Source organism: Leucopleurus acutus (genome assembly GCF_964270905.1).
Source record: "Leucopleurus acutus genome assembly, chromosome: X".
Lineage (NCBI taxonomy): Eukaryota > Metazoa > Chordata > Mammalia > Artiodactyla > Delphinidae > Leucopleurus > Leucopleurus acutus.
In genome coordinates, this window is record NC_139148.1 from 11,142,607 (window position 1) to 11,156,862 (window position 14,256).

Below are 14,256 nucleotides of genomic sequence, written 5' to 3' on the forward strand. Positions count from 1 at the left end.
CTCTAGTTGCAGTGAGCCAGGGGTACTCTTCTTTGCAGTGTGCGGACTTCTCATTGCGGGGTCTTCTCTTGTTGCAAAGCACGGGCTCTAGGTGTGCAGGCTCAGTAGTTGTGGCTTGCGGGCTCTAGAGCGCAGGCTCAGTAGTTGTGGCTCACGGGCTTAGTTGCTCCATGGCATATGGGATCGTCCCGAACCTGTGTCCCTTGCATTGGCAGGCAGATTCTCAATCACTGCGCCACCAGGGAAGCCCCATAAATATGTTTTTGATTGGTTCAATAAAGGAAGTGCAGGCCCTTTAGTTCAATTACCACTGAGCATAACATACAAATTCTCATTTCAAATAATTATGCCATTCTATAGCATTTAAACACACACACACACACACACACACACACACAAAGATTCAATGGCTCAGTATCTTCACTGACAGCATACTTTGAGCTCAGTGAATGGAAAACTGGTTCTAATCCCAGATCTACTTCTAACTAAACATGTGATCTTGATCTGTTAACATTTCTTGGGCTTGAGCTTGGGATAGAAAATTTCTCAGATGCATTTTTGCTTTTTTATTCAAATATGATCTTCTCCAGAATATTCTCCAGAATGTCACCCTACAATCAAAATAATCACTCCCTTTTAGGAACTCTCATAATAGTTTCTCTGTGAATCTGTAAGTCTCTGACTTCTTCCTATGCCATATTCTGGCTACTTCTGTACACAAATATAGCATAAGAGCATAGACTTTTGGAATCAGACAAACCTAGAATTAAACGGAAGCTTTGCCACTTACTAAGTTACATAAGCTATAACCTTCAGTTACCTTAACTGGAAAATGGGAAACACCATATTTAACTCAGAGTATTCTTGTGAGAATGAATTATATACAGCAGAGGTCAGCAAATATTTTCTGTAAAGGGCAGATGGAAAGTATTTTAGCTTTGCCAGTCAGACTGTCTCAACTCTCTCAGAGCTACTCAACTCTGCCATTATAGCACAAAACAGCCATAAACAATACTCAAACAATTAGGTGTGGCCATGTTTCAATAAAACTTTATTTACAAAAACAGGTGGTGGACTAGATTTAGCTCTTTGGCCATAGTTTGCCAACCCCTGATATAGAGTAAATAAAAATACTTGCCACAGTTCATGACACAGAGTATGTTCTCAATAAATGAAATGATGGCTGTTTGCATTTTTAAGTTAACATTCTTTCTAAATAATAAGCTCTTTAAAGCCAAGATATTCAGATTTTTCATCTTTTGTAACCCCTCCCAAAGGGCCAAGACAGTGCATTGTATATGAGAGAAATCGAATACATTGAATAAATATCGACATGTTAAAGATTCTTTAGAGAATTCCCCCTTTCTCTCCAATCTTATTACCAACAACAAAAAAAAAGAGGCAGCTAGTGTCTTTGCAAATGATTTTCACAAGTTTGCAGACTCACCACCACCGAAACTGCATTTCACAACTCTATATACAATTTAGGTCTGTACTGTAGATTCCATTCTTAACCTAGTAATTTCACAGCTTGCTGGTGGCAGATAGCTGCAATGTCTTTTGGAAGGAAAGAGGCTGCTCATTTGTAAAAAGTGGCAAAGTCACCGCTTCCACAAAGAACCAGGGAAACTTCCCCCACTTTATTTTTAAGAAACTTTACATTTATTTTTATAAAAATTTTTAAGGAAACACAGAATATTCCACATGGTGATGCATTTGGTGTAAGATGCAGTATTGGGCACAACCTAAGTTGATGTGACCTGATGAAATGGGACATATATAGAGCATGGTGCTGGGAAGGAGAGTTATAAAAAGCAGCACAGGGTATCAGCTGCTCCAGCTAACCCTCTGGGCCTTGGGTGGCAGTTGCTCTAGTAAATACCTGGCATCATGCACTGCCGAAATAAAACCAGGGTTTTTTTTTTTTTCCTTCTGTTCTATAAAGGCCCTTCCATTCTAGAACCATGAAGAATAGAATGTCCCCGAGACTCGATCCAGAGGCAATTCTTCTATCTCTGGTTCCCAGTAGGCTCTGAAATACCCCACAATTGTTTTGGGTTGGGTAGAGTTTGTCCTGTGGCAGGGTGGTTTAGACTTTTCCTTCACTGTGGGTATTCTATGAAATCAGGGGAAAGACCCCTGGTGCAGGAGAACTGGGCATGCCATTTTAGGGAAACACAGCTCCTGGCAGATTTGAATTGCAGGAATCTAATTACTTGTCTGGAAGGGTTTTCAATGAGCCAGACACGGTGCTGGGCCTAGAGATCCAGAGGTGAGTAAAATGTGGTCTCTGTCCTGGAAGGGCTCCAGTCTAACAAGGCAGGCAGACATAAGATAAATTGAGTAGTAGGAATAAATAGGGAACAAGGAAAAGAAAAGTGGCTCTAACTTTGCAAACGAATTCTGTGACTCAAATATTGTTAGAATTTTGGGGTCGGCACCCACACTCCTGTTTACTTGAGTCACTGGACTCAATTTAACTAGAGGATAAGGAGGAATTAGTGCTAATATAGGCCCAGCTGCAGGTCTAACTCAAGTTTAAAGTACAGTTTTTGGTGTCTTAAAGGTGCTGGAAAGTCCTTGCTGACATTCCATTAGGAAGGACTTTCCCTCAACTCTAAGGTTCACAATGCAAATACCCCCAGGAGAGGGAAAACGCTATCCTCAATTCATACTAAGCCATAAAGAGCTGACACGAAATTTTCTTTCTGATAGTAGGTTTAATGTCTGTGAAGAATAGTGACAGAGAGCATGTTGGATGCCTGAGAGGAAAAATCAGATAGGACGAAGCGAGTTAAGAAAGATAGAAGGGAGGCATACAACAGAAGTACCAAAGATAAACTCATGAATTGCCTCCACCTGACACATTTTAATAATTACTTCAACACTGGGCCACGTTAGAAGAATAATGTTCTATGGTTATGTTTTGTATTTGAATTTTCCTAAAAGCTAAAGCAAATGGATGGTAGCGTTTCAGCCAGGAAAAGTTCTATGCTTTCTCAGCTTCGTAGGAGCAGAGGTAGAATTAACTCTGCATGGAAACCAAAGCCCAAGGCTTTGATGGCCAAACAGAACACAGAGAACTCTGCAGCCCACTGACTTCATAACAAGCAAGGTCATACTCCCCAAGAGGTAATATATCTGTTTGCCAGAAGACCAAGATTTAAAAAAGGGAGTGACAATAGACCGGAAATCCATACACGTCCTGCAGATTCAAACACCTGAGGCAAATTTAAACAAATCTTTTAAATTTAAATTTAAAAGATTTAAAATTTAAACAAATCTTTTAAATAGGAACCAAAGGTCTGAGTAAAATTTAAACAAATTTAAACAAATTTAAACAAATCTTTTAAATAGGAACCAAAGGTCTTAGCTCAGTGTTAGAAAATTTCTATCCAGTGATGCAGGACAAATTTAAACAAATTTGTAAAATTTAAACAAATCTTTTAAATAGGAACCAAAGTAAAATTTAAACAAATCTTTTAAATAGGAACCAAAGGTCTTAGCTCAGTGTTAGAAAATTTCTATCCAGTGATGCAGGACATAGTCTCTGATGATGAAGATGTCAAATCTATTTCTGTCCACTGATCCTCTGATTACTTTTTTAATTATTCACTTCCGTCATATGTTTGATCTTACTCTGTTTTCATGATTTTTGTTGACCCACCCCATTAAGTACTGACCATTTTTGACCAAAGTGTAAACAAGGACACACATCTTGCTTTGTATACCCTCTTCAGTGACAGTCAAATTCTAAATTCATATTACTTTAAAAGGCCTGAATCCACAGTGGAATAACGAGGTGAGCCTTGGGTATAATACATATTAGTGCTCAAACAATATTTACTGAATTGAATATAATGAATTGTAGTAGAAGTCAGGGCATCATGACCTATGGTATGCAATATGAAAGAGAAAAGGAGAGGGTGAGCATTTTTGGTTTTTTGTGTTTTTTTTTTATTTTGTTTTTTGTTTTTTGCGGTACGCGGGCCTCTCACTGTTGTGGCCTCTCCCGTTGTGGAGCACAGGCTCCAGACGCGCAGGCTCATGGCTCACGGGCCCAGCCGCTCCGCGGCACGTGGGATCCTCCCGGACAGGGGTACGAAACCGCGTCCCCTGCATCGGCAGGCGGACTCTCAACCACTGTGCCACCAGGGAAGCTCGAGGGTAAGCATTTTTAAAGAGAAGCAGCTGGTCTCATATGTCCACAATGTCTTTGCTAATATTTGTTTTCTTCCCTTACTTCCCACTGCTTCTGAGACTTCTCTGCCGAAACTCTGACTTTTATAGAAGCATAAGATTTTTTTTTTAATTGAAGGTATTACAGGGCAAAATATCCTTGTTTTACTGATGAGGAAGTGACTTCTTTAAAAAGTTAAATGAGCTAAAATAATGGAGCCCATAAATAGGAAAGCTAGAACAAGAATCAAAGCTCTTGACTTCTATTTCAGAGCTATCATCTCCTACCCCACATTAATTCTTCATTTACTCCAACTCAAATCCAAAGACACAAACAAATACAATACCAAACACATGTCATTTTCGAACCAACCTTTTGGGGACGCAGTTTTCAAAGGACTAGTGGAGGAAGAAGGTAAGATTTAAGATGAGAATATAAAGTATCTTAAAATTTCGCAAATGTCTAAAAAGACTTTAAATTCAAGATGCCACAACTGACCTTCAAATAGGAAGCTCATTTGATAGTTTTATACAGCATGTATAGCTTATACAGCATATCTACTTTCTGAAAACTTTTACTATCCCAGGGATCAAAGGGCTGAAAAGACCCATTAAAGTTATTAAGTCAACTCCTTACCTTCAGACAACCTGTTGAGAACTTATTCTATTTTTAAAGACCTTCAGAGAAGGAGATTTTATATTCTCTCCTTGGATCTTATAATAAGTTACTCAAACATTGTGCCGAAACTCCTCCTTATATAACTTAAATCATATTTGCTACAACTTAAATCAGTCACTTTTTCCCACATTTGTTAACATGATAAACAAATGGCTACCATTTTTAGAAGGATGGAGGGATTACCTCACTGTTTTTGTTTCATTTTTGAAAATGAAATACATTTTCATCCCACCAGAGTTAGTGGACATATGTTTAGTCACCAAAACTATGTTGCTGGTTTAATTTTACAGTGTGTAAAATCAGCACCAAGATGTTCTTCATCTTGCAGTTTTCAGTTCGCTGTATGGTTCAGAGCGCCTACTCTGAACCTTATGATGTTGAATGTTACCCTGGTTCCTTCTGATACTATAGTAGACTGGGGTTTTACTTTTTTTTAATTAATTAATTTATTTTTTTTGCGGTACGCGGGCCTCTCACTGCCATGGCCTCTCCCGTTGCGGAGCACAGGCTCCGGATGCGCAGGCTCAGCGGCCATGGCTCACGGGCCCAGCCGCTCCGCGGCATGTGGGATCTTCCCGGACCGGGGCACGAACCCGTGTCCCCTGCATCGGCAGGCGGACTCTCAACCACTGCGCCACCAGGGAAGCCCTAGACTGCGGTTTTAGAGTCAAACACCCTTGGGCTAGGGTCTCTGGCCTCAGAACTAGCTGTGTGACCTAGGGAAAATTTGTTCTCTCCCTGAACCTCTATTTCCTCAGCTTTCAAAAAGAGATGATTTGGTTAACTTTAGTAGAATACACTATATGCTATATGCATAGACAGTCAAAAGTGGCATTGCCCTGTACTCTAGGGCCCTTGGTATTTTCTTGTAATTTCATGATTGTGCTTTCTGTCCCAGTCTCTAAGATGAAGAGTAAACTGACCAGGATAGATCGCCACGATCTCCAGACATTATTGTTTGCCTTCAGTGTCTTTTATTTTACTGACCAGGTACCTAGGGGCCCTATGCTACCTGCCAACTGCATAGAGTTCTCCAAACAATAAATAGTTATGGGATTGATCCTCTACAATAGCACCCCGCATCATCAAGACATCTGAGCCCCTCATCATCAAACTTTATCTGACCTGAAACTTATTCCTTTATGGTGTTAGAGGTGATTTACTTGTTAATTCCTTTTGATTCAATTCATAATTGCAGGTGTTGATGATTCAGTGTTCCACCATCCCAGTAGTATCTGAGTTGTCATAGAGAACTCTTGGGGATTGACATGCCTTCTACGTCTGACGATAGATTACAGGCACCACTGAGAGTAGGTGGGGTGTAGATTTCTAGACAGACATCCAACAGAGCTCCCCAAATAATCCTGTCTAATGACCAACTCCATCCGCACACATAAAAGGCCAACTTTTCTGACAAAGCCTCCCACCCTTGACTCATCCTACAGCCTGATGCAAGAACTTCAAAGATTCTAACTTTGGCTATAGAATGATTTTTATGGCATAGGAAAAAAGAACATTCTTTATTTAGATGTCAGAGCTGAAAACAGAATGCACAGTGAACTAAGACCTGCCTAAATGTTACCAATGGTGATACTTTGATTATCTTACTCTCAATTGTGATGAGACATGTAAGCCCATATTTTCTATTAGAAGGCAGCTATGCAAAGCTGTGATTTCTTCTCTCTGTGCATATTTGGATCATGTTTATCTTTATATCCTATAATCCAGGCAAAATTACATTCTCATCTTCCAAATCTGTGTCCAAATCCTCATTAGTTTTGGGACTTGACTTAATGCATTAATTAATGACTGTAACATAAGCGTCCACATCAGAATTAAGCAATGAGGCTTCAGAGAAGTGCTGGAAAATGCCATGGAAACCACGATTCCCTTCTTCCTAGGGCAAGCAAGGTTGGGAGGGTGGGAGGTGCTGGCATGCATATATGCCGGTGGCTTCAGCAGGAGCTGAGCTAAGTGGTGCAGAGGGGGCACTTTTGGACAGTGGTCCTCAAAAAAGATGCGTCTGAAGGTAGAAGCATTAAAGTCTAGAAAGTGTGTTCTGTACATGACAGACTCTTATTTAAAGTGCTGGAAAGCTCTGCTGAGCTCCTGATTGGGTTCAGAAAGACACATACACTCAAGGGCATAATACTGGTTCAAACACAACAGAGTAAGGATTTTACCCTTGTTTGAAGTAAAAAAAGGGGGTTATGCAATGAAATACATGGCAGGTGGCATGACCACTTTTCCTTGACTGTTTGCCTGATTGGACTAGCAATAGCAACCAGTAGGTTTTTCTCCATTTGGAGGTGACCTTCCACTGCATTAACATTCATTAGAGTTTGCTCTGAAGGTGATGGCGCAAAGAACAGAATACCAAGAAGGTAGCTTAGGGCATCAGGAGAGCCACACCTCCTTCCATCATTTACTGTATCCCCTAGGCTCAAAGACCAGCCTCTCTAACGCCATCAGTTTATTATTCTGAGTTTCGGTTTCCTTACTATAAAATGAGATTGAACCAGGAGATGAGATCAAGTCTGAGGCTCCTTCTAGCTCCGTCATAAGTCTCTAGTAAGTCTCAAAATGATCTCCTCTTTCTCAAACCGCAAAATTCCTTCTGGATGAGGAAATAAGAGTGGGTCCTTCATGTCCCTTAGGGTTTGGGAGCCAGCAAGAGGGGATTCTGAATTGTAAGGTGCCTATCTCAAACTACTTTGGGATCTTTGAACCGTTTCCTCCCAAACTGAACATCTGAGGAGAGGAACTGATTTTGGAGTGGGGTAGGGAAGGTTGGACTACCTGTTGTTTAAGAGGCAGCCTTATACTCAACATATACTTTATACCATGACAAATACTTAACACTGAGCTCCCTATTGAGAAATTTCCCAATCGCAGATTAGATCATTTGTACCCTCTGATTCAACCAGCAGGAGCACCCATGAGATATTATTTTAGAATGTGTTCATGAATTATGGGTTTATATACTTTCAGACAACTATAAAAGATGGTTGGCTAGGATAATTATTAACTGGATATATAAGACTAAAGGAAATCACCTGGTAGCTTGGAGCCAACAGAGTTCGAGGGCTAGTCTGCCATTATTAATCACCTGACTTTTCCTGTGGCAGGAAGCCAAAGGAAATTCAGAGGTCCTGGTGAACCTGCTCAACTTATGTTGACGTGGGCTTCTGCCTGGTCCACAGTGCTGCTTTTCAAAGGCTCCCTGGATGGCATTAATCCCCAAATAAACACAAATAATATCACCATGGCTCTTATGAAACGCATGAATTACTTTAGTGCATTCTCATAGCACATAATTCAAAGGAAAGACACTCCGTTTTAAAATGGGAAAAAATCGTCTATCCTCAAAGCTCAACAGTCTTTCCAATAAGTCTATCCTTGCTCGTGGCATTTAAAATTACAAACCAACATCTGATACAACATTTATCACCGTACAGTCATTGAAAGACAATTAAGGACATATATAATTATGTGAAGTTCTACAACGTGACACACACTCAGAGCAAGGCCGTCCCATATGGGATTGATCATCCCTTTCCAAGGACAACAGAACAAATGTTTATTCGATGTTTCCTTTTAGTGGGGATATTTTGCTAAATTATGAACAGTTAGATGAAAGATAGAAAGCAACAAGTGAGCTAAGGGATTAAAGACAACACTAAGGGGGTGGGGCAGATGTCAGTTCTGAAGTTCAGGAGGACTTGGGTTCAAATCCAGTCTTACTAAGTGACCATGAGAAGTCACTTAATTTTTCTTTGATCTGTAGTTTTTCTCAGTCCCCGATAAATGTTCAGTGAATGTCATAATCACCCTGGGTTGGCTGTAGAATAAGGGGAGGGGAGTGGCGAGACAGTTCTCCCCATTCTTCCTAATCCGTACACACGGACATTTCCTTACTCAGTACCTGTTACATTCAGGCTCCACTCACCTTCCATGAGTCCCAAGCAGATGACTACTCTCTGTGCCATGGGTTTCCTTCCTTTGGGAGGTATATCGCTCCTAGCAGAAGTGACAGTTGCATCTTTTTTCAGCTAAGGGCTTGGGCCCCCTCTTCAGCTGCTTGTTAAGAGTCAACTAAGGAATTGTGCTTGGTTTCAAAGTGTTATCTAATCAAGAATGGACCATCCTACCATCTGACCAAGACTCCGTTCTTTCTCTCTCCAACCTTTGCCACCAGAAACAGTGGCCAGCAAGTCTCCGCCAGTTACCACAGCAGAAGTCTTAGTGCAGCAAAATACCAGCAAAGTAACACAATTTTGCTCTCAGCTGTCAGCAGATGAAAAGTTACTTTGGTTTTCTTAAAACCATATCTGCAGTTCACAAGCACTTGTTCTTTTTCTCTTTCACCAAAAGTAAAATAATCCCAAATAAAACACTGCTATACAGTGCTATTCCCTCTTTTTTCACCTCAGTGTCACCATTAAATAGCTGTGAACTGAGGCAATAGAGTGACTGTGGACAAGTCAGTTGTCATTATTTTAATGTGCAGGCTAATAACATTTTATCTTCATGAATATTTGGTTGTATAAATAAATACTAGCTGTGAAATGACTGAAATTTAAAATGTAACTAAACTGTGGGCAGAATTGGTTATATGACTCTTTGATAATTTGAGCTCTTCTTCCTGATGGTGTTCCATTTAGCCCTCTCCCATTCACCACCTTCAAACCATTTTCGTTCAGGAAGTATCAAAACATTTGGAAAAGTTTTAGCTGCAGATTTATCAGTCGCTCTCCAAGTTGAATCCAATCCATATTTGGACTTAATTAACATGGGCCCACCATATGTGTGCACATTTTCTGAAGGGACCAGGCACAGATGGGAGCAGATATTGTATTTCTGTCCTTCCCAGCTAGTAGTGCTCAATGCATATGGGTATTTTCTGTGATGCCTTTATAATGTCTGGTAAACATGGACCTTCCTAGTCAGCCACTGGCATTTTAGTCAGGGGACAGGAGTAGAACAGCTGATGAACCAGCAGTGTTGCCATTCATCTCCTGAAAATCCCAAGGTCAACATGGAAAAACAGGTTTTATATTTATTTGGAATTAACTAAGGGGATAGAGTCTAACTGCACAGCTTACGACCAACCTGGGGTTTACTTTCAGCCCTAGACAATATGGAAAAAATGATTTCTCTCTGGTGTCCTAGCCACAGGGTTCTGAGCCCTGTTATCCACCTAGGTTCATCCTTCTGTTTGATACTCTCAGTATCGAAGTCTGCCCTCAGGGATATGGGTAGGGAACCTGAGAATCTATCAACTCACATAGACAAAGGAGGAAATGACTAACGGTACTTAAGACACCATACTCTCCCTAGATTTGCATCTTAATAGTCATGGAAGCCTTTAGCTAAATGTCTATTAGCTTATTATACTTGGCAGCCAAGAATTTTCAACCTTTACTTATATAAAAAAGCACAGCCACATTTCATGCCTTGCCTGCCTAGCCAAGCTTGGACCAATTACTTTTGTCCTCTGTGGATAAAGATCCTTTCGCGGGTACCTTGAGTTTTGATTCACGATCATCAAATGATTATTGCAAGTCATACTTCCCTGACAGACCCAAAGGGCCCTCTTGGGATCTAGGTCTGGAAGGGTAGATTATCTGCTCTACCCGATCAGTGTGAGCGCTTATTTAGGCCCCAAGGGAGTAATGAGAAGCCTTTTACTTGATTTAGTTCAACTATGTCTGATTTACATAATCTGGAAGGATTCTTTAAATGAGAATTTGAAAACAACTTTAAAAAGCTGAATAATAAATGCAGAACTATTGGGATAGACTCCACTGAAAGAATATATGTATGTACACACACACATATAGACACATATATATTAATATCTCAGTAATGTTAAACTACGACCTCCTTCAAGAGAGAAACTTATTTCAAGTGTCTGTTAAGCATGGCGCTCAATAAATGCTTGCCAAAAATTGCTAAATGGATGTAGCAGGTTACAGCCCAGGTGGAGTTCTGTTTAACACGAATCCCTCCTCACTAAAGACCTGGAGCTGGTCTTCCTCCGCGCTCTGACCTCCTCCCTGCTCAGTACCAGGAGCTTTTGTAAATTTTTAGTTGGGGTCCATGCAGTGAATATTGCAGCCACCACCCCAATTTCCTTTGAAATTTCTCGGCGGCTGGTTTTTCTACTCAGAGACCAGAGACAGCGCCCTGAGTAGAGTTCCACTGTCCACCTTTGCATACTCGTGTGTGTTAATGAGCATCTCGTCTGGGTTCCTCTCTGCTGTACCTTCCAGCCCTCTTAGCAGCGTTCCCAGTTTTCTAGCCACACCCACCATATTCTTGGCGCCAGTGAACTGACCTTGTTATTACTGCCTTGACCTTACCAGCAGGCCACTCCATGGTGACTGAGGCTCGCGATTAAGCCCCCTTGTCTCACTACCCCCGGTCCAATCACTTAGAAGCCTACTTGGGCCTCATTGGCCGGACCTGGTTTCAAGTAGAAAGTCATATTTTCCAAAGAGAGTGCTAGAGCTACTGAAAAATCACAGACCCCTTTCTCAATCCCTTCCTATTTCCCTTTCAAATTTTTCTCCTTTTAGTCCATCACAGGGACAGTACATAAAAGTCCTCCCTTGGGACATGCTGAAGTAGAGCTTCTTAAAATGTGCTCCACAAGACCAGCATCAGTTTACCTGAGCTGCTTCTCAGGAGGGCCTGAGAACCTGCATTCCTACCAAGCCCTTCGGATGACACTTACGCCCACCAGAATTCGAAACCCATGGTGCTAAAGGAGATCTTGATCAGACAACCAGCCTGGTGGGGTCTTTTAATCCAATGACTCCTCTAACTCTTCCCTCCCTCTCCCCATATGTGTGAGTTGTATAAATGATGCACATCTGGGACTTTCCTGGTGGTCCAGTGCTTAAAACTTTGCCTTCTAATGTAGGGGGTGCAGGTTCGATCCCTGGTTGGGGAGCTAAGATCCCACACGCCTCGTGGCCAAAAAACCAAAACATAGAACAGAAGCAATATTGTAACAAATTCAATAAAGACTTTAAAACATGGTCCACGTCAAAAAGATCTTTAAAAAAAAATAAATAAGTGATGCACATTTAACTTGACTTCTAACTTGCTCCACGATAATTTCATTTAAGGTCTAGGTAGGTTAGGAGGACACTCTTGTTCAATACATGATGCATCCTGTCAAACCTCCCTGACATTAGAATGTCACATGGTTTAGAGATTTCCAGGTACACCTGAGAGGAAAGGGTCAACAGACCTACATTGTACAGTAAGGCTGTCCTAATGTTCTTGGAGAAAGAGTGGATAGCATTCTAGGATGTTGGATGACAAAGCACTATGGGGGCAACAAATATCTCACCTATATACCCAGACTACCAGAAAGTTCCAATTTTAAGAAGCATTATTATTTGGACTTAAGGCTTTCATCATATTCAAGAGTGGAAATTCACCTATAAGAGGAAATCTTCATGCTGGTCACTGTCACTTACAGTTTAGAATCACAGAAATTTTGAGCAGGATGGGGTCGTGGGTGAGGAATGAGGCCCAGAGATTTAGTTAAGGTCAAATTGCTCTTTCTCTGTAAGTCTGGTCCACCACCCAGGTCCCTGGATCCCCAGTCAATGGTGCTTCTCCTCTGTGAGGTGGCCAGGAGAGGCTGGAGGAGTTTTTAAAAGGAAAAGTCATGGGAAGCCTTTTAAAAGGAAAAGTCATGGGAAAAGTTTTTAAAAGGAAAAGTCAAGGAAGGCATCATGGGATGCCTGCAGAAAAAATGAAAGGTCTACAACCTATTCTGCTAGCTTCACAGACAAAAGAGGATGATAACAGATTCTTTTTCTAAGGAGGAAATGTGGTAGAGTGGAAAATAATAAATAAACTTTGACATCAATTAAAGTTGGGTTCAAATCTAACTTTGGTTGCTTACTGGTTTTGTGACTTTGGGAAAACGGCTTAACCTCTCTGAGCTCCAATGTGCTTATCTCAAAGACAGAGAATGATGTGTGCCTCGTGGGATGGTACTCCATGACTGCAAAATAATGAGAGCACCTGACCTACAGCAGGTGCTCAGAGAATGATTATCAACACCATCGACATCACTTGAATTTTTATCTTTCCTTATTAAGTATTCTGATCCTAAAAGAACACCACAGGTTCTATCCCCTCTGATATTTCTGTATACTGCTAGGGTTTGCAGTGTGCTACACAGAGTGTGCTAAGCATGGTCTCTGACAGAGGAACAGCAGCAATATACCTGAGACTCTTGCTTTTCCTGAAACACAGAAGCATCCCCTTACCCTTCCTTTCCAAACAAGACAGACTACTCTAACCGTCAGAATTCACTCTCTCAAAAGAGGATGCTGGCAATCTTTGCTTTAAGCAGGAAGATCCCTAATGACAATTTGTAATTCCACCTGAAAATTCATTTTCTCTTCAAGCGGCTTTTTTTCCCTCAAGAATCTTTTGCTGGGAATGGACCTCCACTTCTAATACTGAGTGCCTTATGAACGAGTAGTTGCTTTGTGAGTCAAGGAACCTCCTGTCCGCCATGACGTTATAAAGTTAAGTGATTAGTTCGCATGCTTCTAGCAATAGGAGAACAGTCCTGGCCGTGGACCCAGCTACCTGAGCAAGGCTCAAGAACAGGTGGACAGGGCTTCCGGGCTTTCTTTCAGCTTGATTTGCCTTATCTCTAGTTCCCACTAGAAACGCTAGCAACTTACAGAAAGGGCCAGGCCAGCTTTCTGGCTTCTTTTGCCAGTCTGGGAATTTGGCAACACCCCGTGGGCTCAGAGGACCCTTCTTCTCTTCTAAATCCTCTGTCCTTTCCCATTTCTGCTGAATAAAAGCCTTAAGTTCTCCCACAGAGCTTGAGGACGAAGATTCATTCATTTGCTCAACAAATATTTACTGAATACCTCATCTGTTGAAGGCATTATTTTAGATGGTGAAAAAGAGAGAGTTGTAGCCTTTGTGGTTCTTGCATAAGGGAAGAACCTTGCGTAGGAGAGAAATAAGTAAATTTAAAAATATATTTGATTTTAAAAAGTATAACATTAACACAGTTTACAACATCTGCATCTATCATTCTTTTAAACTTTAAATAAGGTATAAACCCAAGAGCTGGTTTGATGGCAAGGTGAACTGAATAGGAGAGTAGTAAGGAAGGCGAGGGAGATTTGGGTGGAAGCTGACTTCCTGTGCTTTGTCTTATCCTTTTGCCTTTAAAATCAAAATGTTCACTCAGCCTTCTTACTCTCTATAAGGAAGTAGGGCCTCTATAAGGGAACTTTATTCCTTCCCTTGTGCAAACAGGAGCAGGGGCGCCCTGAATGCATGCATGTCGCCACAGTGACAGTGGGAGATGCGCGACAATGCTTCAGGGAATGAGTTCTTTA

The 14,256-nt window shown here is 41.2% G+C and overlaps 1 protein-coding gene across 2 annotated transcripts in view; it reads left to right on the forward strand.

The window, feature by feature from the left end:
• Window positions 1-14,256, forward strand: part of GLRA2 (glycine receptor alpha 2) — a gene marked incomplete at both ends in the record, with an annotated part of 196,246 nt that overhangs the window by 51,830 nt on the left and 130,160 nt on the right. The gene's annotated exons all lie outside the window — the stretch shown is intronic.